The sequence below is a fragment of the Lonchura striata genome, chromosome 22, assembly GCF_050655825.1.
Source record: "Lonchura striata isolate lonStrDom1 chromosome 22, ASM5065582v1, whole genome shotgun sequence".
NCBI lineage: Eukaryota > Metazoa > Chordata > Aves > Passeriformes > Estrildidae > Lonchura > Lonchura striata.
Window position 1 is genome coordinate 2,516,177 of NC_140724.1, and position 26,929 is coordinate 2,543,105.

At 48.1% G+C, this 26,929-nt stretch overlaps 1 protein-coding gene across 2 annotated transcripts in view; it reads right to left on the reverse strand.

Annotated features, from left to right (window-relative positions):
- The window catches only part of LOC146765586 (uncharacterized), a 90,119-nt gene that overhangs the window by 24,966 nt on the left and 38,224 nt on the right, over nucleotides 1–26,929 (reverse strand). For both annotated transcript variants that reach the window (XR_014949844.1, XM_085559152.1), the window contains exon 2: nucleotides 910–961. The gene's annotated coding sequence lies outside the window, so the exon portion shown is untranslated. The remainder of the gene's footprint in view (nucleotides 1–909; nucleotides 962–26,929) is intronic.

Genomic DNA, 26,929 nt, shown 5'->3' on the forward strand with positions numbered 1-26,929 from the left:
GAGGGAAAGGAAAGAAAAGGTGATTTTTAAAATATCTGTGGCCCTGAAATAATTTTCCACTCAATATCATGACACTCCTTGGTGTTGGCTCCTGGTTTCCTGCTAAACACAAAAACTGGGCAGGCAATGGAAGGGTGGGAGCACCGTGGTGGTCAGCAGGAATTATTTCACCTCAGCAACTGGGGAAAAGGGGAATTTTTATTTTTAACTGGAAAGGCTGGGGAACAGCCAGGTCTGAAGAGTTTCCCTGCAATGCCCGGGTGGCACCGGGTGGAAAAGCAGAACCATCAGGGGAAGAGCTCCTGGAAGTGCTGGGGGAGCTCTTCAGGTGCTGAAATTCCCAGCAGGAATTTCCATTTTCACCCCGGGATCCTCATCCCTTGGCGGAATTTCTCTCCAGGCTGGATTTCACAGGGCTAAGCACGGCCCTGGGTTTCTCCTCAGACACTTGTGAGATCACACAAGCTCTGGAATCAACTGCAAGCCCTTAATTCAATTATCTCTGCTGCAGCTGCTTTCCTTTAAACATGAACTCGCTGGGAGTCGCGCACTGAGCAGCTGTAAATGATTGAATTCCTGCTTTAATTTGTTTTCTTACCTTTGTAGCTCTCTCCTCCACCCTCCCAACACCTCTTTATATAAAAAAAAAAAAAACAAAAAACAAACCGGAGACACAACAACAACAAGCCCCAAGCAGGTATCAGGCTGTTAATAATTGATGAAGCATTTGTAAACCCTTAGCAATGAACAGGAGAGTGACACATGAATAAAACATGGGCAGAGGCTCAGGCTGACAGCATAAAACACCCGGGCTCGGCTTTAAAGCAGCTTTTGTGCAACAGGAGAACAAAGCCGGGCTTTGGTTTGTGTGGGAGAGGGGAGGGGAAGGTGCTGGGGGGCAGAACTCACCTGGGCAGGTGTCTCAGACCTCCAGCAACAGCCCTGGGATGCTCCTGGAGCTCTATTTAAAAATAAAAATAAAATAAAAAATATCTCTATTATTATTGTTGTTTTGTTCTTGTTAGTACTATTATGATTATTACTATTTATTATTAATATTACTACTACTATTATAAGTTATTATTATTATTATTGTTATTGTTATTATGCTATTATTATTATTGTGATTTAATACTGCTATTTATTATTACTATTCCTGTTCCTGTTATTCCTCCTCCAAGAGTATTTCTTTGTTATTTTCACTGTTATTTCACCCAATTCTTTGCCCACCACAGCAAGTGTGAAAGACAAAACAGATTCATAGTTATGAAGTGCAGAATTCAGTCACTCCTTAATAGGGAGTTAATTAATTAATTCCTTAATAAATCTGGAATTGACACCCCAAATTTCACTGGACCCTCCCCAGTCCCTCTCCCTCCCCCTCCTGCCCTTCCATTTCTGAGCATTCCCAGTCTGGATTTCCAGTATTCCCAATCTGGATTTCCAACACCCAGTCTGGATTTACAGTCCCCCCAATCTGGATTGTCAGTCCCCCCTGTCTGGATTTCCAGTATTCCCAATCTGGATTTCCATCACTCCCAATCGGGATTTCCAGTATTCCCAATCTGGATTTCCATCACGCCCAATCGGGATTTCCAAACCCCCAATCTGGATTTCCAGTATTCCCAATCTGGATTTCCATCACTCCGAATCTGGATTTTCACACCCCCAATCTGGATTTCCATCACTCCCAATCTGGATTTCCATCACTCCCAATCTGGATTTCCAAACCCCCAATCGGGATTTCCAGTATTCCCAGTCTGGATTTCCATCACTCCCAATCTGGATTTCCAAACCCCCAATCTGGATTTCTAGTATTCCCAATCTGGATTTCCAGTATTCCCAGTCTGGATTTCCAAACCCTCAGTCTGGATTTCCAAACCCCCAGTCTGGATTTCCAGTACTCCCAATCTGGATTTCCGGTACTCCCAATCTGGATTTCCAGCATTCCCAGTCTGGATTCCCAAACCCCTCCACTCCCTGCCCTTCCCTGCTGGGTAACCCCAGTTTAGCAGAAACAGCAGCTAGAATAATAATAACAATAAATAGAAAATAATAACAAACAATAAATAATAACTAACAATCCATTCTAATAAACAACTCTGGAATAAATAATAATAAATAGAACAATACATTGTAATTAATAGCCCTGGAATAAATAATAATAAAAAGAACAATATATTTTATTAAATATCTCTGGAGCTGTAATAACAGCTCTGGAAGGGGGATTCCCTCTGCAGGGCCCCAAATGTGACATTTCCTGGGCAGCACTGTCCTGGTGCCTGCTCAGCTGGAAATCCAGACTGGAAATCCAGACTGGAAATCCAGACTGGAAATTCAGACTGGAAATCCAGACTGGAAATCCAGACTGGAAATTCAGACTGGAAATCCAGACTGGAAATCCAGACTGGAAATCCAGACTGCAAATTCAGACTGGAAATCCAGACTGGAGATTCAGACTGGAAATTTAGACTGGAAATTTAGTCTGGAAATCCAGACTGGAAATCCAGACTGGAAATCCAGACTGGAAATCTAGACTGTAAATCCAGACTGGAAATCCAGACTGGAAATCCACACTGGAAATCCAGACTGCAAATTCAGACTGGAAATCCAGACTGGAAATTCAGACTGGAAATTCAGACTGGAAATTCAGACTGGAAATTTAGACTGGAGATTCAGACTGGAAATTTAGACTGGAAATCCTGACTGGAAAATCCAGACTGGAAATTCAGACTGGAAATCCAGACTGGAAATTCAGACTGGAAATTTAGACTGGAAATCCAGACTGGAAATCCAGACTGGAAATCTGGACTGGAAATCCAGACTGGAAATTTGGACTGGAAATCCAGACTGGAAATCCAGACTGGAAATCCAGGCTGAAAATCCAGACTGGAAATCCTGACTGGAAATCCAGACTGGAAATCCAGACTGGAAATCCAGACTGGAAATCCAGGCTGAAAATCCAGACTGGAAATCCAGACTGGAAATTTAGACTGGAAATTCAGACTGGAAATTCAGACTGGAAATCCAGACTGGAAATTCAGACTGGAAATTTGGACTGGAAATCCAGACTGGAAATTTGGACTGGAAATCCAGACTGGAAATTTAGACTGGAAATCCAGACTGGAAATCTAGACTGGAAATCCAGACTGGAAATACAGACTGGAAATCCAGACTGGAAATTCAGACTGGAAATCCAGACTGGAAGTCCAGACTGGAAGTCCAGACTGGAAATCAGGTGGAGATCCCTGCCTCCGCCTCCATCGACATTTCCCGTCTCTTTAATTGCTATTGACTGCAGGAGGCGTTTTTGGCGTGGGCAGGAGGCAAAGTGGTATTGATCCCCGTAAATGAACTTTTCTGCGGCTCCAGTCGATGGGAAGGGATTCCAGAGAGGGACCTGCAGCAGTGCCTCGCCACCCAAACTCCTGTGAGGAAATGTCACATTTCTGCTCTTGAATGCCAAAAACCAGCCAAGCTCAGATGAAAACCAGCCCCGTTTGTTCGTGGTATTGAAGCGGGAGAGCAGGAAATTAGAACAAAAGCAGATTTAACTTTTAATCCCTCACATAAGGAGCTTTTGCCATGTTGGGTTTTTTCACTACTGCGCGCCCCGTTCTGGGGAAAGGATGGCGAGAGAACAAATCAGTAAAATCTTTGATTTTATGCATTTGTGGGGCCCTGGTGCCACGCTCAGCTCCGCCAGGGGCTGAAGGGCTGGGAGGCGCCTGGCACAGCCCAGCCCTGCCTGTGGAATATTCGGGATTCAGGGAATGTTGGTCCCCCTCTCATTTCCTCGGGGTCTGTGGCCCCACGGCCGCCCCCACAACTGCACAAGAACCTCATTAATTGAAGCTTTAATAAATTAAATTAATGCACAGCACTGCATGGATCAAAAGCCAGGAAATAGGGATTTATCCTGTGAGTTTCCTGTGGTAAGCACACTTTAAACAAAATCAGGAATTCTCAAGGCTCCCCAGCTCTCCCTCCCATCCCTCTTTCTTTGGATTTTGGCTTTTTTTCCAACCTCTCAACTCCTATTTCCTCAAATTTGCAGGGAGAAAAAGCAGAGAGGAAAACAGGGCAAACGCCCCTCATTCTCCAACAGGGCATTCAGGCACCTGAGCAAAATTTAAATTACCACAAAGCAAGTCCCTTCCCCAAGGCATCACAGCCACCTTTATGGGCTCCTGTATTTACATTCAGCAACAAATTCCCCTTCCAGAGTCTCTGTGGAGATTTCCTCTTTTTTTTATGGGAACATCAATAGTTTCCACCTCTGCCTGGACTCATTCAGGTGTCAGGAGCTGAGTTTGCACCTGAACTGCATTTGAAAATGCATGAAAATGCACCTGAGCTGCATGTCCTGACGTTTCATTATTGTCCCTTAAATCCCTCGTCCAAAGGAAAAGTGCAACTTCTTTAAAAATGATAAAGATTTTTAAAATATCTGTGGCCCTGCAATAATTTTCCACTCAATATCATGACACTCCTTGGTGTTGGCTCCTGGTTTCCTGCTAAACACAAAAACTGGGCAGGCAATGGAAGGGTGGGAGCACCGTGGTGGTCAGCAGGAATTATTTCACCTCAGCAACTGGGGAAAAGGGGAATTTTTATTTTTAACTGGAAAGGCTGGAGAACAGCCAGGTCTGAAGAGTTTCCCTGATGGAAAAGCAGAACCATCAGGGGAGGAGCTGCTCAGAGCTGCTGGGGGGGAGTTCAGGAATCAAAGCCCAGCATCAGGAGCTGGGGTTTTCTCCCCCCCATCCTCCCTGCACTCACCAAGGGCTGCAGCCTGAAAAGAATTTCCAGTCTGAATTTCCAGCCTTGAGGGCATCATTACCCAAGGCAAATCAAACATTAGCAAGAGCAGCTTGCGGGACTTTTTTATTTGAGTATCGTTAGGGGGAGTGGGAGATGTAACTAAGCTGGCTGATCTCTAACAGGAGGAGAAGCCAGGCTGGGGGAAGGCTCCTCTGAGCGAGTGTCCCAGCGTGGTGTTGAATTCTGGTTTGGGTCTGATGTGGGGTATCTCGGGCTGGGGGCTGTGCACAAATCCCAACGGGACGGGGCTGCTGAGGAACGCGTCTCGAGCTCTTTATTTCCCAGCACCAGTCTCATTCCATAGTTGTGACAATGGGAAGGTGCCAGCAGCTCACATCCCAGGCAGCAGACCAAGAACTTAATGTTACAACTTACTTTATAAACTTTTTGACCAGTCACACAAAGCAAAAGCATATTGACAGTAGTTCTATCCAATCACTATAAGCACACGTACCTTTGGTTAAAACAATGCTCGTTTATTTTGAATACAATACTTGCTTATCAGCCTCAAGATACAATGCACAGAGCTCCGTTATTAAGCTTAGACCTTCCTAATATCTCACCAGATATACTTTGCTGCAACTTAAAGAGTTATTCTATCCAAGCATTAATACACAGACCATTGTTCTATTTGTCCTTTTCTTCTTCTTGTATAATTTTTCTGCTGGTAAGTCTTATAGCTACTGCTTAGCTGTAATCACCATCCTGCTGCCTCTGAGGCCTTTTGCAGCGTGCCCAAAACCCTCTGATTTTATGGAATCCCACATGGGGCTTTGATGATTCCTGGAAGGGCAGAGGGATGAGCAGGCTGGCAAACATGAAATTCCCCCTGCATGGACAGAGATCCTGCGGCTGAGATCTGGGGTGGGGAAACTCCATTCCCCCAAATCCTGCGCTGCAGAGGGGATTTGCTCTTTGGGTTCTCCCGTCTGAGACCTGGGGTGCTCCTGAACGAACCCCAGAGTGTCCCTGGAGGGAGCCAGGGCAGTCTGGCCCTCCCGTCCTGCAGCTCTGGGAGGTTTGGTGCAGCCCCAGACCCCAGCCCGGCCGCCCCAGGGTGGCTTCTGTGAGCAGAACGTCCCTGAGCGTTCCCAGGAATGGTTTTTGCGGGGTTCTGTTGGGATCAGCTGGGACTGATGCTCCCAGCCCGGAGTCTTGGCAGCTTTTCCAGGCCGGCTCTGTGCCGTGTGAAGGGTTTGGGGCTGCAGGAAGGGTTTGGGGGCCCAGGGAAGTCCTTCCCTCTGGCAGCAGATCAGATTTTCCCTGCAAATCACAGCTGCCATTTCCCTCTGCTGAGCCTTACATGGGCAGGGAAAGGCTGGGCTGGATCCACAGCTCCTAAAATCCACGGAAAAATCCATTTAGAAAGGCAAAGTGCCCAGACAGAACAGATCCACACACGGACGCCGCTCTGAACTGCAGAAAGAGCCACCAGAGTTCACATCCCTGAGCTTTTATCTTCTCTGCTTCATCTTTTTTACCAGCCAAGGTCTGGGTGATGTAGGGCAGAGCACAGGGCACAGCTCTGCATCTCCCTCCAGCTTCTAAAGCTGCCACTCATTTATTTCCCAAGGCTCCCGTGGCGCTTCTGGAAAGGGAATTTACAGTCAGGCTGTGCAAACCGAGCCCGGCTGGGCTGGTGAAACCCCCCAGCCTCCCTGAGCCCTCCCTCCCCCTTCCCGGGTTTTTATGGACATTTCTGTACGTGTGGAAGCCCCTTTGGCCAAAACCCAGCCCTGCAGTGAACACAAAATCAAACAAAGGCAGAGCAGGGCTTCACAAACCTTCCCCAACATCCCCAAAACTCTGCCCAGACTTTTCTCCCCCAGGTCAGCAACTCTTTCCTGCCAAACTCTGCAATGTGACTGCGACTGCACAGTAACAATTCCCCCTGATCTGCTGGAATTAGTGCAACATGTTGTACATGCAAATCTGCCTTTCAAAGGTTTACTTTTTCCTTTAATCACCAGCATTAAAAGGACCTGGTGTTTCCCTTTCATCTGGCAGCAAATTAATTATAAAAGCTATATGGTAATATTAATATTGTCTTACTGGAGATCAATGGGTTTATTACCTTTGATTCTAACACTGCTCACTCAGTGAAAAAAACCCTATATTTGTATCTCCCCAAACTTTGGGATGGTAAATTCAGGTAAAGATTTAAATAGAAATGTTTTATCTTTTTAAAATGTTGACTCAGTTTAAAGTTGGAAAAGACAATTGACTTTGGTTCAGTGTTGGGGAAAGAATGTCAGAGAATCCTAAATATCCATTTATGGGATTTTTTTTCCTTGCTTTCAGCACCAAGGGAAGGAGAAGATTCTGAGGAGGGGCCAGAAACGTCTCAGAAACCAACTCAGAATAATTCCTGAGTCTGAATTCTGTGCCCGTTTGGAGCAATATTTGCCATAATTCAAGCTGAGGCTGAACTTAGAGGCTTTGCTTTATTTAGTCCCCTGAATGGACTGAATACAGAGCTTTTTCCACTCCACAGCATCCCAGAATATCCTGAGTTGAAAGGGATGCAGGAGGATCATCCCAGCCTCGGTAATGGCCCCTGCTCCTGGGCTTTGTTGCACTACAAAGCCACTGAAGAGATTTGGAGCCTGCAGCTCCAGACACGACTCCTCTCTCTCTCAATTTGTTCTATCCCAGGTTTCAGACTCCTCTCTCTGTTCTATCCCAGGTTTCAGACTCCTCTCTCTGTTTTATCCCAGGTTTCAGGCTCCTCTCTCTGTTTGTTTTATCCCAGGTTTCAGACTCCTCTCTCTGTTTTATCCCAGGTTTCAGGCTCCTCTCTCTCTGTTTGTTTTATCCCAGGTTTCAGGCTCCTCTCTCTGTTCTATCCCAGGTTTCAGGCTCCTCTCTCTCTGTTTGTTTTATCCCAGGTTTCAGGCTCCTCTCTCTCTGTTTGTTTTATCCCAGGTTTCAGGCTCCTCTCTCTGTGTTCTATCCCAGGTTTCAGACTCCTCTCTCTGTTTGTTTTATCCCAGGTTTCAGACTCCTCTCTCTGTTGTCTCCCAGGTTTCAGGCTCCTCTCTCTGTTCTATCCCAGGTTTCAGGCTCCTCTCTCTGTTCTATCCCAGGTTTCAGGCTCCTCTCTCTGTTCTATCCCAGGTTTCAGGCTCCTCTCTCTGTTGTCTCCCAGGTTTCAGGCTCCTCTCTCTCAGTTTGGTGCATCCCAGTTTTCATGCAAGCTCTGTGGGTTTCCCATTTGGCACTGACACGGAGCGGCCTCGTCTCCATCCACAGCTGAGCCACAAACCCAGGAGTGCCCCTGGAACCGCCCCGGGGTGAGGATCACAGGGAGCAGGGACTCATTTCCCTCCTCAGGAGGAGTCCCTTTATCTGAAATTGGATCCGTGACGCTGGGATTGTCGGGAGAGACTCCTCAGTGTCATTATTGGTCACAAAATGATACACAGAAATGTGGTAAGCTCAAAAGAGAAAAAGACCCCATTTTATTCTAACATCTGGTCCTTATAGAATTCCAGAGGTGACCGTGGATTGGAGGATGGAATTACCACCTCTCCAACCACACTGGTCCAAAGACCAATCAATCAATCAATCAATCAAGCAATCATTTCTCTCCACCCACAAAGAATTATGTACACTATTATATTTATCCATGAAATGGTGTGGGATCTGTGACTCTCAAATATGCAAACATGATCAGAAGGCTGAAGAAGTTTTATGAGAACTTTAAAACTTTCAAAAGAGCTATATAAATAAAACACTTTTTAAAATCAGGGCAGCAAGTGTTCCCCTGAGGATCAGGAGGTCTCAGGACAGGCAGGGGAACATTCCCTGTGCTCTGGGCTCCAGCACTTCTCCGGGATTGAGCCGAGATCCCTTGAGGGTCACTGGAGGACATCTCTGAAGAGATGCTCAGTGGTGCACAGACAGATGACATTTTTGAGTGGGGGAAGGTCTATTAATCTATTATTAATTAATATTCCATATGCTGCCTGGGAGGCAGAGGGGATCTTTTGAAGCCATCTGGCTCCTCACTGCTCTGGAGGAAAGCCATTGTATGTTGTCTGCTCTCAAGTTCTCTCTGGAAAATGGAGATGTGACAGTCTGGGCCAGCTGCCCCGCTGTCCCCCTGGCTGTGGGAGTCCAGGGCTTCCCTCTGGCTGCCCTGGGACCCTGGCAGGGGTCAGGAACCCCCTGGGCAGAGCCCCCAGAGACACTGGCTGTGATCTCTGGCCATGGAAAAGAGTTTTCAATTACCAGCTCTGAGGGTTTGATATCAGTAATAATTAAGTGTGGCATGGGTGCAAAAGTAAAATTTTAGGATTCTAGATGAGGGGTGCAAAGGGGACAAGCTGGAGGAAATTGGGTGTGCCTTGTCCTTTTTCTCCTCCTTCATGCCCTCCATGTCTCACTGTGGTGTTGGCATTTTTCTGTTGGTTCAGGCTGGGGACACACTGTCCAACGTAGGTGACAGATATTGGCACGTTCTTGTAAATGCAGCCCAGGGAGTTTCTGGTATTGAATGTTTGTCACATCCCACTGAGGGCAGAGCCCCACACGCTGCCCTGCAGGACAGAGCTGGGCAGGGCAGCAGAACATGTGAGAGATAAACAGAATAAACAACCTGGAAACCAGCACAGACCAATTCTGGCTTCTGCTTTGGCAGGGGCTGACAGACAGAGACTTTCTACAATCTCAGAATCATCAATAGCTCAGATTCCAACACCGGGTGACCCAAAGCAGCCACAGCCCCCTGAGGATGTGGGGGCTGCACTCAAAGACCCCTTTCAGCCAAAACTGCAGGTTTTTAGGGGATCTCTGCCCCTCTTTTTGTCCTGCCCAGACAAGGGCACTGCAGGGAGGAGCTCATCCCTGAGCGCTGCAGGAAGGGATGCTGGAGTGTGACACCCTGCGCAGGGCTGTGCCAGTGGCAAACAGAGCCAGGATTTGCTCTGGAACACGAACTAACTCAGATGAGTAAATATACATATATATACACATATAGATCCTAATGTAAATAAGAAATAAATCCTTGAGCTAAGGTTATTTATGCTGAAAAGCTGAGATTATGCCCAGAATGAACACAGGGTCAGCAGCTCAAGTGCCTTTTAGCTCAGATGTATTCTGTGGTGAGCAGTGCAGGCTTTGTGAGCCTGGGCCCAACTCTAAATGCTCTCCCAGCTGCTTAAAACCAGTGTTACTCTATCCCACAGGAGAGATACTGGCTGTATTTTAACAGTTTGTGTAATATTGTCTTCAGGCAAGAATGGATTGAGTAAGCTCTCCCCACTCACTACTTCCCTTTTATGTGGGTTTCACACTTAAAACATTTAAAACATTTTATTTTTTTTCATTTTCCTGCTTCTTTTTTTTGTTTGTTTGTTTCTTTTTTGTTTTTACCTGTGTGGCTTTGAAGTGTTTTGATTTTAGTGATGCTTTGACAGAGCCTCAGCGCAGCCGAGGGACCCTTGGGGACCCTTGGGGATGCTCCGAGGGCAGCCTGGGTGTCCCCAGTCACCCAGTGGGGTTGTTCTCCCTGCTGGATGTTCCTCTGGACGTGGAACCCTGTTGCCCTGATTTTTAAAAGTGTTAAATTTTCTTTTATAGTCCTTTTGAAAGTTTTAAAGTTCTCATTAAATTTCTTTAGTCTTATGATAATGTTTACATATTTATACTGGAATTCTCACACACTGTTCCTGTAAATAATGATTGTTTTGCATTCTTCTTTGTGGGAGAATTGATGGGCTGTTGGTTTGCCCAGTGTGGTTGGAGAGGTGGCAACTCCATCCTCCAACCCCCTGTCACTTTTGGAATTCTATATATTGCGAGGTCAGAAATAAAATTGTGTCTTTTTCTCTTTCGAATTTACCAAGCTTCTGTGTGCTCATTTCATGTCCAATAATGACAGAACCCAAAGTGTGGAGTTATTTCCACCTCCTCTCCTGGGCTTTGCCTCCAGAAGCACCACCCAGCTCCCAGCTGGGGGCTCAGGGCAAATCCTTCACCCCAAACTGCCCCTGGGGGGAGGAGGAGGCTGGAGGAGCCATCGGGATTTTTGTGGAAGCAGGAGCTGAGTCCAGGAGTCTGGAATTCCTCCCAGCTCTGCTGCCTGGTTTCCAATTCCAGCTTTGCTCTCAATTTCCAGCACTTCCAGCCCAGGGATTTCACCCCCTGATTCACTTTCTCTCCCTAATTCACTTTCTCCCCCTAATTCACTTTTTCCCCCTAAATCACCAGGCCGGGCTGCAGCAGAATCCCAAACCCAGCACCAGGCAAAGCCACGCTGCTCCCAGTGGGATTTACATAAACTGAGCACTAAAAACCCCTAATATTTAAAGTGTTGTAACAAAGCAGAAAAAAACTCCTCCTTCAAGCTCTGTGACAACCCCATGAATATGCAAATTAGAATGCAAAGACAATTTTCGACTGGCTCCCAGTAAATATTGAGGCTGAGCTGTGGAGCATTAAGTGGCAGATTTAGGTCCAGGTTCATTCCTTTTTTATTTATTTTTTTAAAATACCACACTTAGAGACCAATTTGATTGTAATGCACCAAATCTGTCGAGGATTGCAGCCAGCTGATGGCATTGTTAAATCATACTTATTTTGGCATTTCTTATTGAAAGCAATAGAAGAGCAACCAGTGGTGATAAATTTGTTTGTGGAGAGCAGCGTTGCTTGTCAGAGTTGTACACTGTTGTAACTAGGACAAAATTACACTATAAATTTGCAGGTTTATTGTCCCTTTTTTTCTATTTTTTTTTTTTTTTTTTTTGTTGGTGGTGTTGTTACTGACCTGCTTTTCATATTCTATGTGCAAGGGTGCTCTGGCAAGAGAGAATTGTAAAATCCGGGGTTGCTGTGCAGCAGGGTGGGATCTCACGGGTGCCCTTATTGAATTCACCTTCTTCTGCCCCAAAAATGAGATCTTCCAGAGGAAGAGGTTTATAAATTCACCTTCTTCTGCCCCAAAAATAGGATCTGCCAGGGAAAAAGGGTGATGAATTCACCTTATTCTGCCCCAAAAAATGGGATCTCCCAGGTGCCTTTATTGAATTCACCTTCTGCCCCCAGAAAATGGGATCTTCCAGGGGAAAAGATTAATGAATTCATCTTATTCTGCCCCAAAAAATGGGATCTTCCAGAGGAAAAGATTAATGAATTCACCTTATTCTGCCCCAAAAATGAGATCTTCCAGAGGAAGAGGTTTATAAATTCACCTTCTTCTGCCCCAAAAAACAGGATCTGCCAGGGGAAAAGGGTGATGAATTCACCTTCTTCTGCCCCAGAAAATGGGATCTGCCAGGGAAAATGGTTTATTGAATTCACTTTCTTCTGCCCCAAAAAATGGGATCTTCCAGTGGAAAAGATTAATGAATTCACCTTCTTCTGCCCCAGAAAATGGGATCTGCCAGGGAAAATGGTTTATTGAATTCACTTTCTTCTGCCCCAAAAAATGGGATCTTCCAGGTGCCTTTACTGAATTCACCTTCTGCCCCAGAAAATGGGATCTTCCAGGGGAAAAGGGTAATGAATTCACCTCCTTCTGCCCCAAAAATGGGATCTCCCAGGTGCCTTTATTGAATTCACCTTTTTCTGCCCCAAAACACGGGCCCTCCGGGAGCTCAGGTTCCCAGGGGGGTTTCAGGTGGAGCAATGGAATTCTCAGACTGACCCGAACCTCCCCAGGTCAGCTGGAGCTTCCCGGGAATGGCCAGTGCTGCTTCCCTGGATGTGCAGCCCATGGATCAGCCAGAGCTCGAAAAGCCAAAATTCAGAAGTGCTTTGAGCTGGAACCTCGGAGGATTTGCTGCATACGAGGCAATAAACGACTCCTCCAATTGACTAAATGCCACAGCACAGCAGTTTGTTTTAATTATGCTACAAAGGGAGAGATATTATTGTTCTTATGGCACAACATAACAAGGAAAGGAGAAGAGAAAATTGTGTCCCGCTCTCCTCCCGAGAAGGTTTAACAGCAGCATCTTGTTTATCATGGAGGGCTCAGGACAGCAGGATCCACAAATAAAACATGAGGAGGAACCAGTTCAGAGAGGAGATTTAAAAAAAAAATCAAAACAACAAACCAAACTAGAAAAAAAACATCCTAAAACCCAGAAATGAAATCAAATTCCATTGCCTCTCTCATCCTGAGTGGTGACTGGTTCTGCTTTCATTTGCTGCAAAAGGAAATATTGGAACACCTGGAAGTTTTTAGGGCAGGAAGGTCTTGGATGGGAGATGTGGTGGATGAAGGGAGGGAGTTCCTCCTGCTGCCTCCCAGACCATCCAAAATCTGTGCTGGGACACTCAGGGGATTTAAAAAGTTTTGCCTGTTACCCACAGAACTCACCAGCTTTCAGCTGATGCTGGGAAAGAAAATTGAGGAAGTGGAGAAAGTTCTCAATTCCCAGTTAACGTGGGAATTTCCTCCCTGTGCAGTTTCCCCCTGCATTCCCAGTTTGTCCTTGGTCCCGCTGGGTTTCCTCTGGCATTCCTGGTGCCCAGGGCTCCCTGAGCCTGGCACAGCCCCAGCTGCTCCCTGGACAGTTCTGTGCACAATTTACACTGCCCAGAAATGAGGTGTGGAGAGCAAACCCCCGGGCCAAAGGAAAACGTCCGGAGTGCCGGAGCGTGTCCCAGCAGGTCTCCCTGCCCCTGGCTCACACCCCCGTAAATCCATGGCAATTCCAGCACAAGGAACAGCAGATCTCTTGGGATCTGGGTGTTTGGGTGACCCCAGGAGTGTAAAAGTCCTCATTCCCAGCCCCGCAGCCAAAGGAGGAGTCTGGGTGTGCAGGGTCGGCTTCCCAAGGCTGTTTATTGTCCCTTCTCCAGAACATTCTTTCTCTGCCCTGCTGAGCTCTGGCCAGCAGCTCGGCCATGGCATTCTGTCTGCCCCCAGGGGGTGTTTGCATTTTATACCAAAAACTGCCTGTGCCACGTTTACAGTAACGTGCCAATATCTGTCATTGCTGTTGGGCAGTGTGTCTGTCCTTAAACCAACAGAAAAGTGTCACCAGCACAGCAAGGCAGGGAGGGCAAGGAGGAGGAGAAGAAGGTCAGGACACGCCCAAATCCTCCATTTGAACCCCATTCTACAAACCCCAAAATTCTACTTTTCCACCCTGTGTTAACTCACCTACCACACTGCTCAAACCCTTGTGGTTTGTAATTCCTCACACAGAGTTGGCAGCTTTTTCCACGGGCTAAAATGGAGCCCACAGGTGTTTGTGACTTGGTGCCAAGGTCTGCGAGCCCTGCCAGGGTTGGAGCCAGCCGGGGGGATGTGCTGGGCTTTCCATGTGGCCACTTGGCAGGTTCAGAGAGGAGGGTGGGACCCCCAGCCCGAGCGGAGCAGGGGCTGGATTCGTGTGAGGAGCACAGCTGGGATGTGTGCAATGCCCAGCAAAAGCAGAATCCGAACCTGTTCTTTTTTATTTAATGGTATTTCTGCCCCACCGGGGTTCCTAATCCCCGCTCCTGTCACTGCTCCCTCACCTCCCTCTCCCCTGGGATCTCACCTCCTCATGACGAGCCAGGATAAGCAGCTTTAATTCAGTGTCAGCCTCATCTAGGGAATTAAGCCAGGCCCAGAAAAATCCTATTACTCTTGTGAGGGAAGGTGAATAAATGTGTATCTTGACTGAGCGTGGATTAATCCCGGGATCCACTTAGGGCTGACAGGAGCTGTTGCCTAGCAATGTAATTGAATGTAAGGCTGAGCGTGCTGAAAAAAGGGTCAATTGCTAAATAAGCCCCCAGAACCTCATTTTCAGCCTTTCTTCCCCTTCCCCTCAAGCTTTATGTCTTCCGAACACAAAACCAGTAACTACCAGCAAGGAGATTATGGGATAGAGCAGTGAGAGCTCGTGGCTTGTGCCAGGTCCGGCTCAGCTCTCAGGGTCTGAGGCACGGAAGGAGAATCAGCAGAGGGAGAGGAGAGCTCGCCAAGGTCCACGGATGTGATCCCAGGCAGGGTCAGCCACCAGAACCAGCCCTCGCACCCATTTCCTCTGTCAGACCTGCACCAGCCGGGACCTGGCCCAGGTTACCTGGACAGGCTCCCTAATTCCTGCTTTTTTCCCGAATTTTCACAGTGACACTGCACAAATGGCTTCCCTAATTCCTGGGGTTTTTTCCCCAAAATCCACAGTGTCACTGCACAAATGGCTTCCCTATTTACTTTCTTTTTTTTCCCAAATTCCACAGTGTCACTGCACAAATGGCTTCCCTATTTACTTTTTTTCCCCCCCAAATTCCCACAATGTCACTGCATTAAATGACTTCCCTAATTCCTGGGGTTTTTTTTTTCCCAAATTTTCACAGTGACACCGCACAAATGACTTCCCTAATTCCTGGGTTTTTTTTCCCAAATTCCCACAATGTCACTGCACAAATGGCTTCCCTAATTCCTGGGGTTTTTCCCCCAAATTCCAAAGTGTCACTGCACAAATGGCTTCCCTATTTACTTTTTTTTTTTTTCCCAAATTCCCACAATGTCACTGCACAAATGGCTTCCCTAATTCCTGGGGTTTTTCCCCAAATTCCCACAATGTCCCTGCACAAATGGCTTCCCTAATTCCTGGGGTTTTTCCCCCAAATTCCAAAGTGTCACTGCACAAATGGCTTCCCTATTTACTTTTTTTTTTTTTTCCCAAATTCCCACAATGTCACTGCACAAATGGCTTCCCTAATTCCTGGGGTTTTTCCCCAAATTCCCACAATGTCCCTGCACAAATGGCTCCCCTAATTCCTGGGGTTTTTTTCCCAAATTCCCACAGTGTCACTGCACAAATGGCTTCCCTATTTACTTTTTTTTTTTTTTCCCAAATTCCCACAATGTCACTGCACAAATGGTTTCCCTAATTCCTGGGGTTTTTTTCCCCCAAATTTTCACAGTGACACTGCACAAATGGCTTCCCTAATTCCTGGGGTTTTTCCCCAAATTCCCACAATGTCCCTGCACAAATGGCTTCCCTAATTCCTGGGTTTTTTTTCCCAAATTCCCACAGTGTCACTGCACAAATGGCTTCCCTAATTCCTGGGGTTTTTCCCCAAATTCCCACAATGTCCCTGCACAAATGGCTCCCCTAATTCCTGGGGTTTTTTTCCCAAATTCCCACAGTGTCACTGCACAAATGGCTTCCCTAATTCCTGGGGTTTTTTCCCCAAATTCCAAAGTGTCACTGCACAAATGGCTTCCCTATTTACTTTTTTTTTTTTTCCCAAATTCCCACAATGTCACTGCACAAATGGCTTCCCTAATTCCTGGGGTTTTTTCCCCAAATTCCACAGTGACACTGCACAAATGGCTTCCAGGCTACTGAGTCATTGCCCTTGGGAGGAGCAATAATTCCTTTTTCTGGGGAGAGCAGAGCTGTGCTGCTAAATGTCAAGTGTTCTGCTCGCCAGCTGGAGAGACGAGGCACAGAAATGCTGTTTGGAACCCTCTCCAGTGCTGGGCTGGGCTGGGCTCAGCCTCCACCCTCGGCACGTTCATCACTTCTGGGGGTGGGCTGAGGCCATTTCACAACGTTTTGTGTGGCAAGAGAGGCAGACAGAACCCCTGGGATCCACTGAGGGAGGTTTTTGTGTTTGGGAATGCAGACAGAAACCCTGGGATCCATTGAGGGATGTTTTTGCATTTGGGAATGCAGACAGAACCCCTGGGATCCATTGAAGGTGGTTTTTGTGTTTGGCAATGTCATTTCACAATATTTTGTCTGGCAAAAGTGGCAGATAGAACCCCTGGGATCCACTGAGGGAGGTTTTTGTGCTTGGCAATGTCATTTTACAACATTTTGTGTGGCAAAAGGGCAGACAGCACCCCTGGGATCCACTGAAGGAGGTTTTTGTCTTTGGGAATGCAGACAGAGCTCCTGGGATCCATTGAGGGAGGTTTTTGTCTTTGGGAATGCAGACAGAGCTCCTGGGATCCATTGTGGAGGTGTTCATGTTTGGAAATGTAATTTCACAAAGTTTTGTGTGGCAAAAGTGGCAGACAGAACCCCTGGGATCCACTGAGGGAGGTTTTTGCATTTGGGAATGCAGACACAGCTCCTGGGATCCACTGAGGGAGGTTTTTGTGCTTGAGGTGTTTCCTCCCTCCCTGAGGATTCGCCCCGAACAGGGCAAACACCAGAGTGCAGAGGAAAGGCCTTCAGGCCCTTCCTTCCACGGATATTGGAGAAACAAATCCCTCAGAGCAGGGATTCCTATGGATCCATCCCCTCCTGACCACTGCCAAACAGAACCGTGGTTTGGGATCGTGGGTTGGGGTACGGACAGGAGTGATGTGCCAGAACCATATCCCAAAACTCCCCACATCCCAGAACTTCCCACATCCCAGAACTTCCCATATCCCAAAACTCCCCACATCCCGAAACTCCCCACATCCCAAAACTTCCCACATCCCAAAACTCCCCACATCCCCAAACTCCCCACATCCCAGAACTTCCCATATCCCAAAACTCCCCACATCCCGAAACTCCCCACATCCCAAAACTTCCCACATCCCAAAACTTCCCACATCCCCAAACTCCCCACATCCCCAAACTCCTCACATCCCAGAACTTCCCATATCCCAAAACTCCCCACATCCCCAAACTCCCCACATCCCAAACTCCCCACATCCCAGAACTCCCCACATCCCAAACTCCCCCCTTCAGCAGCTCCGTGGCAGAAAAGGAGGGCAAGGAGTCTGAGTGTCAGGATTTACCACGGAGGGAAATCCCGGCTTTATTCCATCCCGAGGCTTTCATCACCCCCAGCTCCCTCATTCCCTTTTATTTCTCCCTGTTCAGGACTCCTGAGGAGGAGCCCATGGCCCAGGGTCTGACGTTTCTGTCACCACCACATGATCCCTGTGCGGGCATTCCAGAACCTCTCCCCACCCCACTCCTTCTCCCCACACATTCCCGTGGATCTGTATTTACATTTAATGGAAAACAGGTCCAGAAATGGGAAAAAAAAAAAAAAAAAAAAAAACAACACAAATAACCCAGGAAATCTGTCCAAGTAAACACCCAATTAGTAAAAAATAAACCCCCAAGGGCTGCAACAAGAACCATCCTAAAAACGTGGCACCAGCCTGCAGCACTGGGAGGATTTTAGGAAATCTCTCCCTTGTTGTACAAAGGAGAGAGAAAAACACGTTAAAATATGAAGGATTTGATGAGGTTTTTTTCCCCTCTCCTCTGTTGATTGCTGTTGCTTGGAGTTACCTGGGCAGGAAACATCTGCTTTTTCCCCATTAAAGAGCAAAGATTAGCAGGTTTTAGTTAAACCTGGCATTCTGCAGTTATTTACTGGGACTTGAGGAGGGGAAAAAAAAAAAGAAGAAGTTGGAACCTAATTACAGAGCAGATGCTGAGAGTGGTATTTATTCGCCAAAACCACACAGGTCATTCATTAAAATCTCAGTTTTAATTAGCAAACACCTGTTTTGTGTTTGATTTTACACTGATCTGGACTGGCTGCAATTTGCTTTCTTCAGGAGGAGCAGTGCCAGGGTCTGACAGGGCCGGGGAGGGGCAGGGCTGGCCCCAGCTGCCCCGAACCCCCCGGATTTGGGGTTCCACTGAGCCCAGGCCCTCTAGGAATAAAACCTGAGCTTGGCTCAGGTCTAATCCTAACAAAGGTGAGCAGCACTCCGTGCAGGCCTCGCTTAATCTGAGGATTAAACAAGTCAAACAAAATTGATGGAGCCCAGGCAGCATCTTCTTCTGGGGCTTTGCTATCCCAAGTCCTTGGGAAGTGCATTTAACACAACACTGAGCGCTGAAAATGCCTTTTGATGACAATGCTGAGCTGAGCTGTGTTTTTGTGGATGCAAATTAGCCCCGATAATGAATTCCTCTTTGAAATGGATGGATTTGAAGCTCGTGTTCTCTATCACAACCACACGTTGCTCATTGTCCTCAAAGCACTTGATTTTCAAAAACATTCTGGCATCCACACAATCGCTGTTCTGGAATTTTTCAAAGCCCCTGAATCAATACCTGCCTCGTCCTTTAAATAAAGATGAAATAATTCTCTAATTCAGAGAACGATGAGGCAATAAACCAATTACAGTAATTAAAGCATTGCTGTAATAAGGGTCACCCAGACAGGCGAGTGATACAAGTGATACCTGTGATTATAAAATTATTATAATTTCGGGGATGTTTTCTGTTTTCTGCCCTGAATTCTTGCCACTTCCTGTGATTATAAAATTATTATAATTTAGGATATGTTTTCTGTTTTCTGTCCTGAATTCTTTCCATTCCTCACAGCCAGCTGCCCTGCCCAGCTACCACAGAAATCCACTGCAAAAGGGGCAAAAAAAGATTTCCCTGGGGAAGGTGGAGAGATTTGGAAATTAAGGGAGCCACTAACTCAGTGTAACTGTGTCACCCTGAGGAGGTTGAACTCTGGTTAATTAATCTGGTTAATTAATCCAGGCCCCTGCCTGTCCTGCAGGGTGTGAGGAACGCTCAGGGTGGAATCTCTTGGAGGAGATCTGGGGCAGCTCCAGCCCTGCTGCTGCAGGGGATGGGGACACGTCGATGTCTCGGGGCTCTGAGGGTCGAGGTGACCCCAAGATCATAAAAAGGATTTTATTTCCAGCCCCGCAGCCAAAGGAGGAGTCTGGGTGTGCAGGGTCGGCTTCCCAAGGCTGTTTATTTTCCCTTCTCCAGAACATTCTTTCTCTGCCCTGCTGAGCTCTGGCCAGCAGCTCGGCCATGGCATTCTGTCTGCCCCCAGGGGGTGTTTGCATTTTATACCAAAAACTGCCTGTGCCACGTTTACAATAACGTGCCAATATCTGTCATTGCTGTTGGGCAGTGGGTCTGTCCTTCAACCAACAGAAAAGTGTCACCAGCACAGCAAGGCAGGGAGGGCAAGGAGAAGGAGAAGAAGGTCAGGACACGCCCAAATCCTCCATTTGAACCCCATTCTACAAACCCCAAAATTCTACTTTTCCACCCTGTGTTAACTCACCTACCACACTGCTCAAACCCTTGTGGTTTGTAATTCCTCACACAGAGTTGGCAGCTTTTCCCACGGGCTAAAATGGAGCCCACAGGTGTTTGTGACTTGGTGCCAAGGTCTGCGAGCCCTGCCAGGGTTGGAGCCAGCCGGGGCAGCCAGGGGGATGTGCTGGGCTCTGACATGGACACAGAATTTGGGACTCTGGACCCTGGGGTGTCCTAAACATCGCCTTTTCTGATCCTCCTCACGAGGAATGGCTGGGTTTCTAGAGGCAGCCTTTTCTCTCTCACCCCTCGGTGGATGTGTTAACTGGCCACAGACAGATCTGAGGGCGATGGCTCAGAGCCCTCGCTGCTCCTCACTCGGCTCCTGCTGCTCCGTCCCTCTGCCGTGAGCGGAGGCACGAACCTGGAGGCACAAAGTCACAAACCCGGAGGTATTGGAAATGCAGGTGAGCCCGGGGGGAAGGAATGCTGAGTCTGACTCCAGAAGGCTGAAGGATTTCTTTATTATAACTATACTATAATACATTAATATACTATTTAAAGCAGATACTGAACCTGCAAATCTACTTTTCCTAACTACTGTATCTAACTCTTCACAACTCGTGACCCTCTCTGAGAGCCCAGCCCCAGGTGGGTTGGATTGGATTGGATTGGATTGGATTGGATTGGGTTGGATTGGATTGGGTTGGATTGGATTGGATTGGATTGGATTGGATTGGATTGGATTGGATTGGGTTGGGTTGGATTGGATTGGATTGGATTGGATTGGATTGGATTGGATTGGATTGGATTGGATTGGATTGGGTTGGATTGGATTGGATTGGATTGAGTTGGGTTGGATTGGGTTGGATTGGGTTGGGTTGGGTTGGATTGGATTGGATTGGATTGGATTGGATTGGATTGGATTGGATTGGATTGGATTGGATTGGATTGGATTGGATTGGATTGGGTTGGGTTGGATTGGATTGGGTTGGGTTGGATTGGGTTGGATTGGGTTGGGTTGGGTTGGATTGGGTTGGGTTGGGTTGGGTTGGATTGGATTGGATTGGATTGGATTGGGTTGGATTGGATTGGATTGGATTGGATTGGATTGGATTGGATTGGATTGACCACCAGGCTCAAACAATCCTCACCAGAATCCAACCAAGCAACCACCCCAGGTAAACAATTCTCCAAGCACATTCCACATGGGAAAAACAAGGAGCAGAAATAAAAATTGTTTTCTTTTTTTTCCTTCTGTGTTCCTCTATGAAAAAATCCTGAGACAGAGAAGAATGTAGCTGCTCCATGGAGGCACAAAGTCACAAACCCAGAGAGGCTTTTCCCAGCCCTGAGCCCGTGTTTGGCCCGGAAGCCAGGCCTGGAGAAGGAATTCGGAGGTTCAGGAGCAGCCGTGCAGCCCAACCCCCCTGAGCCAGGCTGGGGATGGGATTTAGCAGAGTTTGTCCCCGCAGGATCCTCTGCTGGCTCTCCGCATCCCGACTGCCGAGCTCCACTGCTCCAGGGACTCACTCCGTGGTCAGGAGGAAGAAAGAGCTCAGGGTTACCCGCAGTAATTGGAACTGCACGACCCCAAAGCTTCTCACACAAAAGGCTCAGGCTGCTCCCTGCAAATCCTCCCAGAGCCGCTTCAGAATTCAGAAATTCTGCAGGAACAGCCCCAGCACAGAGCCCTGCCTCGCCTTTCATCCTCACATGCTCCCGTGCCTTCCAAAGGAGATAAAATGGAATTAAAAACTGCCCCGGCAGAACCTCCTCAGGTGAGTATTACCCCGGCAATGCCCTCCTCAACAGCCCTGTCACTTCAAAGCACTCGGGGTCACAGCAATTCCTCCCCCAAGAATCAAACAGCCTCACAAAGGCACGAACTCCTCCAAACCAGCTCTGCTTCTAATCAGCTTTAATATCACAGCAGCAGCAGCAACCTCCCCGCTCAGGCCACAAATGACAGGTTTATTATCCTTTCTTTTGAAACTGAGAAATTGGTTCAGACTTTGGGATGGATTTCAGCCACCACCAAGAGGAAAAAAAAAAAAAAACCCAAACAAATAAATGAGGGGGAAAAAAAAAGCCAAAAAGAAAAAAAAAAAAGGATGATAAGAAGGGAAAGAATAAAGGAAGTGGGTATCTTGTGAGATTTTTAAAGCTTTGTAGAAAATACAGACAGACAGACCAGTCGTGCTGCTGTCATCTTGCTTCCACCAAACTTTGGGCAACTTCAAAAGCAAATTCTGGGGGGTTTTAACCCTCTCCGTTCCTGGTGGATAGATCTGTCCAGCAGGTGATCTCCCTTTGCAAAGGGAGAAATAGATCCTGTGGATCAGGAGTGGTTTATTGCAAAATTCAGGATTATGTTAGATTTATTCCTAAGTATTTAACAATCAATTTGTGTTGAGGTAAGGGGAATTAACAGTGGTGAAAAAACACTTAAAAGACACCTAAAAGCAGTGACAATGTTCCTGAATTAACTTTAAGCCTGACATTAGTCCCACTAAGGACAGCAGGATTATTCCAGGGCTGATTTTCTCAGCTGATGAAGTGTTTAATTGGACTGAACCCACTGGATAAACATCTACACTTGGAGAGCACAAAGGAAGACAAACGAGCAGGGGAAGCAGGCTCCTTTCAGCAGAATTTGGATGTTCAGGAGTGATCCCTCCTCTTCCATAAACAACGGGCAATCGAAGTCATGGCAATTAAAAAATTGGCACTTTGGTGGCGTCAGGGAGGAGCATTCTTGCCCTGAGAGGCAGAAAACTACATTTTGTAGACAAAGGAACCCCTTTCTGTTTTTCCAGGAGTAATTTCAGCCTCCTGACACCCACGAGAAGGGGTGGCTGCCCACGGGAGGGGACTCAGCAGAGGGAAAACCAGAGGGGAGGAAGCAGCAGCTCCTGCCAAAAAGCAAATATTTGCCTGGCGAGGCTCTGCAATAATCTGCTCTTGGATATCACAAAGAACTCCAAAAGCCCGGCGCTGTTTAATCAACGTGTTTGAGCACAAGCAGGGAACATTCCTGCACAAACCTGAGAGAAGCAAGCCGAGTTTATGGACATAACCCTAATTAATTTGGTGTGTTTGGATTGCCGGCGGCCCCGCTGCAGCTGCAGCTGTGCTGTGACAGGAGCCAGCCGTGCCCAGCTCTGGGTGTGCTCCAGTTTGCAAATATTTGAGGCTCCTGCGTGGGCAGGTTGACACAGCAGTGCAATCAATTAAACAAACAAGCTACGAGGGACGATTGACTGGGAGCACGGCCGGCCGTGGGGGAAACGGGAATAAAAATGTGAATTTTGTTCTGTTTTTTCTGCACCGAGGAACCCATGGTTCTGCTCCGCTCCAGAACAGCAAAACCCTGATTTATTCATGGCAAAGCGCAGCACGCATAACAAATGGCGGAGAAATTAAAGGATGTGCTGATTTGGAAATGACTCCGGCTGCCCCGGGAGCTGGTGGGGCCAGCTGGAGAGGAGCTGAGGCGAGGATGAGCCAAAATTCCGTGTGTTCCTGAAGCAGCATCCACAGCACTGAGCGCCAAACATTTTCCACTCCAACTGTCCGCCAGCACGGGGCTGTGCTGGCCGCAGCGCTCGCCGAGCTCCATCCCTGGCGCCGACGGGAGCTCAGGGCTGGACACGGCTCGAGGCCGGGTGTCGGCCCCCGGAGCTCCCCGGGCCGCGATCCCGGAGCTCCCCGGGCTCCGGCTCCTTCGGGAATGAACAGGGACAGCTGGGACAGCGCGGGGAGGGGAGAGGGGGCAGAGGCTCTGCGGGGAGGGATGGAGGGATGGAGGGATGGAGGGATGGAGGGATGGACATCAGTGAGGGATGGACATCACTGAGGGATGGACATCAGTGAGGGATGGATGGACATCACTGAGGGATGGACATCACTGAGGGATGGACATCACTGAGGGATGGATGGACATCACTGAGGGATGGACATCACTGAGGGATGGACATCACTGAGGGATGGATGGACATCACTGAGGGATGGATGGACATCACTGAGGGATGGATGGACATCACTGAGGGATGGACATCACTGAGGGATGGAGGGATGGAGGGATGGACATCAGTGAGGGAGGGTCATCAGTGAGGGATGGACATCAGTGAGGGAGGGATGGACATCAGTGAGGGAGGGATGGACATCACTGAGGGAATATGGGCATCACTGAGGGATGGAGGGATGGAGGGATGGAGGGATGGACATCCCTGAGGGATGGAGGGATGGAGGGATGGAGGGATGGAGGGATGGACATCACTGAGGGATGGATGGACATCAGTGAGGGATGGACATAAATGAGGGATGGATGGACATCACTGAGGGAGGGATGGACATCACTGAGGGATGGACATCAGTGAGGGAGGATGGACATCACTGAGGGATGGACATCAGTGAGGGATGGACATCCCTGAGGGATGGACATCACTGAGGGAGGGATGGACATCCCTGAGGGATGGACATCAGTGAGGGATGGACATCACTGAGGGATGGACATCCCTGAGGGATGGACATCACTGAGGGATGGACATCACTGAGGGATGGATGGCCAGGGTTGGGGAAAGAATGGTCAGGGATGGCTGAAGAATGAAGGGATGGTCAGTTCTGAGGGAAGGATGGACATTTATGAGGGAAGGACGGACATCAGTGAGGGAAGAATGGATATTTGTGAGGCAAGGATGGACATCAGTGAGGGAAGGGGAAAGGATGGCCAAGGATGGGTGAAGAACAAAGGGATGGACATTAAAGAGGAAAAGATGGACATTTCTGAGGGAAGGATGGCCAGGGATGGGGAAAGGATGGAGTCATGGACATCTCTGAGGGAAGGATGGCCACTGCTGAGGGAAGAATGGCCAGGGGTGTGGAAAGGACGGAGTCATGGGCATCTCTGAGGGAAGGATGGCCACTGCTGAGGGAAGGATGGCCACCACAGTGTCCCTGGCTCCAGCCCTGGCTGCTGCAGGAAGCACAAGCCCCTGACAGCCCCGGGGGAGAAGAGCCAACTGTTTGCAGAGCAGAAGCAGCTGGAGCTGCTCTCCCTGGCAGCAGCAGCAGCAGCTGACCTGGCCTGAGAGATGCGAGGAGTTTGAATCACGTGTGTGCAGCCCCGTGGCTGCAGGGTTTGCTGGCTGGATTCCCCCCTGGAACGGCTGCAGGAGGAACCCTGCCAGCAGAAACGGGATATTTCTGTGGGTCTGGGCTCCTGCTCTGCCAGCACGGCCTTTATTCCACCAGAGAAGGGAGAAATCCTCAGAAGAGAACGGAGATCACACTGGTTCTCAGATAAAGCCCTCCAGTGGGAATCCAGGGCTTCCCTCTGGCTGCCCTGGGACCCTGGCAGGGCTCAGGAACCCCCTGGACAGAGCCCCAGAGACACTGGCTGTGATCTCTGTCCATGGAAAAGAGTTTTCAATCTCACAGGATCAATTACCAGCTCTGAGGGTTTGATATAAGCAATAATTAAATGTGGCACAGGTTCAAAAGTAAAATTTTAGGTTTCTAGATGAGGGGTCCAAAGGGGACAAGCTGGAGGAAATTGGGTGTGCCTTGTCCTTTTTCTCCTTCTTCATGCCCTCCATGTCTCACTGTGGTGTTGGCATTTTTCTGTTGGTTCAGGCTGGGGACACACTGTCCAACACAGGTGACAGATATTGGCACGTTCTTGTAAATGCAGCCCAGGGAGTTTCTGGTATTTAATGTTTGTCACATCCCACTGAGGGCAGAGCCCCACACGCTGCCCTGCAGGACAGAGCTGGGCAGGGCAGCAGAACATGTGAGAGATAAACAGAATAAACAACCTGGAAACCAGCACAGACCAATGATGGCTTCTGCTTTGGCAGCAGGGTGACAGACAGAGACTTTCTACAATCTCGGGATCATCAATAGCACAGATTCCAACACCCTCCCATTTTGATAAAAATCCACTCAAGTCATGGAAGAATCCCACAGAACCCAAATTCAGCTGAGCGGGTTCCCAGGGTGGGGCTCAAACCGAGGGAATGCTGCTGTGATGAAACCTCCCGGCTCCCTGGCACAGGGGTTAAATATCCCTGAACCATCCTGGAGAAAGGAGTTTCTCCCTGTGGGAGACTGGGAAAGCCAAGCTTTGCGCTCTGCCATCGCCTCGGCCCTGTCAGGGTTTGGTAAATCAGGGGTGAGAGGCAGATCCCAGATTTCCTTTTGGAGAGGAGCAGATCAGTGCCTGCTCAGCTCCTGCTCTCATCCCTGCAGATCACAGCGGACACTCCCCGGCCGGCTGCAGATTGATGGCTCAGGTCATTCCGGCCCTTCCCCAGGAACACACAAAAATACAATCAAATCCATTTATGGGTAATAATAATAATAATAATAATAATAATAATAACAGTAATGGACAAGGACTTGGGGCCTCGTTACCCACCCAGCCCATGTGGTTTTAACCTGGCCTTTTGGGATTGCTGAGCTTTGCAACGTCCCTTTGGGCTAAAACAGCTGAAAAGTGGGGCCAACACAGACCACTAAAACTCCATTTTCCATTTCCATTCTGGCTAAGAACCACCAGCACTGCGGACAGTACAGACACTCAGCATCATCACTTATAATTTGTGATTTCTTGAGTAATTCCAAAGGGTTGAAGTTGTTTTTAAAGGGTGTTATGAAGTTTATCATATGAAATATCTGTGTATGTGGGGTGGAGAATTTTATGGAGTGAAATTCAGGCCTGTCCCAGGATCCATGGGGTGAAAATGATGCATTTCCACCCCCCAGCAGTCACAACTCCCTATCAGCTTCTGCCTGGAGCCTCACAGGCCGGGAGATGCTGTGTCCTTATGGACATCTGCTCCAGGCAGAGCTTCCCTGGCTGGTTTTCCATGGTTTTTTTGTGGATCTGGTTTCAAAAGTTCCATCCCAGGGATGAAAGTTCCCAGCCTGATGCCAGGAAATCGGATCCTTGGGCACAAAGGCTGTTTGCTCTGGTTCAAGGCCGACTGAAGAGAAGAATTTGGGCATTTCAAAGCTTTTTTTTTTTTTAATTTGACACTTCAGAGGAGCCCAGCAAGCTCCAGGAATTTGGGAAAGCTTGGACTCAGCATCCAGGGCTGCAAGAACAGCCATGTCAGGCTTTCCCTGGCCCTGTGCCAGGCAGGCAGGAAATATTCATCACTCCC